Genomic DNA, 2,654 nt, shown 5'->3' on the forward strand with positions numbered 1-2,654 from the left:
TGCAAAACAAAACGAAACACTGCGCAGTCCTAAACCATCCTCACAGCCATTGTTATGCTTGAGCAAATTGCTGCTGCCACTGTGCCAATCCATTTCATTGGGGGTCTTCCTCTTTTCTGCTGACCCTCCACTTTAACAAGCATGATGTCCTTTTCCACGGATTGGTCCCTTCTGACAATATATCCGAACTATGAGAGATAAGTCTGGCCATCCTGGCTTCTAAGGAGCATTGTGGCTGTACTTTTTCCAACACAGACTTGTTTGTTCTTTTGGCAGTCCATTATACTTTTAATATTCTCCTCCAACAATCAAATGCATCAATTCTTCTACAGTCTTCTCTATTCGTTGTAAAGCTTTTACATACATGTATGAGGCAGTTAAAAATACCATGGTTTTGGATCAGGTGTACCTTAGTCCTCAAACTGATATCTTTGCTATTGAACACTTTAAAGAGGTCTTGTGCAGCAGATTTGCCTAGTGCAATACATTATTTGATTTCTTGACTACTGCTTCCGTGAGTGTTGATGGTTGATCTGAGCAAAATGAAGTCTGTGACCAACTTCAGTCTTTCTCTGTTTATCATCATGTTGCTTATTGGTCCAGTGTTAAGAATTTTGTTTTCTCTACATTGAGGTGCAACCCATACAAATACTGTGGTCTTTGTTCTTCATCAGTAAGCCCTTCGCTTTCAGCAAACAAGGTTGTGTCATCTATATATCAAAGCTTGTTCATGAGTCTTCCTCCAGTCTGATGTCATGTTCTTCTTCATATAATCCAGTTTCTTAAATTATTTGCTCAGTATGCAGATTGAATAGGTATGGTGAAAGAATACAGCCCTGGTGCATACCTTTCCTAATTTTAAACCATTCGGTGTCCCCTTGTTCTGTTCTACCGGCTGCCTCTTGGCCTATGTACAGGTTCCTCATGAGCACAATTAAGTGTTCCAGAACACTCATTATTCACAGTGCTGCCTGTAGCTTGTCGTGAACCACAAAGTCAAAAGCCTTTGCATAGTCAATAAAGCACAGATAAACATTTTTCTGGTATTCTCTGCTTTGAGCCAAGATTCATCTGATATTAGTAATGATATTACTCGTTCCATGCCCTTGCCTGAGTCCAGCTTGAGCCTCTGGCAGTTCACTGTCAACGTACTATTGCAGACGATTTTGGATTATCTTTAACAAAATTTTACTTGTGATATTAATGATACTGTCCTATGATTTCCACATTCTGTTGGGTCACATCTCTTTGTTGTTGTTGTTAAATGCCGTCGAGTCGGTTGCGACCCTGTACAGGGTTTCCGAGGCTGTAAATCTTAATGGGAGCAGAAAGCCTCATCTTTCTTCCGCAAAGAGGCTGGTAGTTGACCTTAATGTTCGCAGCCCAATTCGTAGCCATTACGCTACCAGAGCTCCTTACATCTCTTTGGAATGGGCACAAATATGGATCTCTTCCAATCAGTTGGCCAGGTAGTTGTTGCAAGTTTCTTGGCATAGATGAATGAGTGCCTCTTGTGCCACCTCACTTTGCTGAAAGATTTCAGTTTATCTTCCATCAATTCCTGGAGCCTGGTTCTTTGCCAGTTCTCTCAGAGCACCTTGAACTTCTTCCTACAGTATCATTGGCTCTTGTTTATATGCTCCCTCTTGAAACAATTGAATATGGACCATCTCTTTGTGGTACAGTGACTTTGCATTTCTTCCATCTTCTTTTAATGCTTTCTGCATCATTCAATGTTTTGCCCATAGAATACTTCAATAATGCAATTGAGGTTTGAATTTTTTCTTCAGTTTCCCCCAGCTTGAGAAATATTGAGCATCTTCTTCCCCTTTGGTTTTCTAACTCCAGGTCTTTGGCACATTTCATTATAAAATTTGACTTTGCCTTCTCAAGCTACTTTTTGAAAGTTCCTGTTCAGCTCTTTAACCTGCTCATTTCTTCAATTTGTTTTAACATCTCTGTGGTGGAAAGCAAGTTTCAGAGTCTCTTCTGACATCCATTTTGGTCTTCCTCTCCTTTTTTTTCTGCTTAATATCCTTTTGCTTTCTTTCTGTATGATATTCTTGATGTCATCCCGCAACTCTTCAGGTCTTCAGACAGTAGTGTCTCATGCATCAAATCTGCTCTTTAGATGATCTCTAACTTCAGGTGGAATATGTTCAGGGTCGTATTATTGCTCTCATGGACTCGTTTTAATTTTCTTCAGCTTTTGCCTGAATTTGCATTTGAGCAGTTAATGGTATTTTCCACAGTTTTGTTTTAGCAGATAGGTAGCTTTCCACAGATGTAGTCAATTTGATATCAGTGTAGTTCATTTGGTGAGGTCCATGTGTATAGTCGTCTTTAATGTTGTTTTAAAAAGGTATTTGCAATGAACAAATCATTGGTCTTGCAAAATTCTGTCATGCAAGCTCCAGCATCATTTCTATCACCAAAGCCATATCTTCCAACTACTGATTCTTCCTCTTTGTTTCTAACTTTGCATTTCAGTCACCAGTAATGATCAGTAAGTACATCTTGATTGCATGTTTAATCAATTTCAGATTAAACTGAAGAAGTTGGTAAAATTCTTCAATTTCTTCACCACTGGCTTTAGTGGTTGGTGTATAAATTTGAATAATAGTGGTATTAACTGGTCTTTCTTGTAGACATAT

At 39.0% G+C, this 2,654-nt stretch overlaps 1 protein-coding gene across 2 annotated transcripts in view; it reads right to left on the reverse strand.

The window, feature by feature from the left end:
* The window catches only part of DROSHA (drosha, ribonuclease type III), a 168,350-nt gene that overhangs the window by 154,716 nt on the left and 10,980 nt on the right, over positions 1-2,654 (reverse strand). The gene's annotated exons all lie outside the window — the stretch shown is intronic.

The sequence above is a fragment of the Chrysochloris asiatica genome, unplaced genomic scaffold (genome assembly GCF_000296735.1).
Source record: "Chrysochloris asiatica unplaced genomic scaffold, ChrAsi1.0 scaffold00243, whole genome shotgun sequence".
Lineage (NCBI taxonomy): Eukaryota > Metazoa > Chordata > Mammalia > Afrosoricida > Chrysochloridae > Chrysochloris > Chrysochloris asiatica.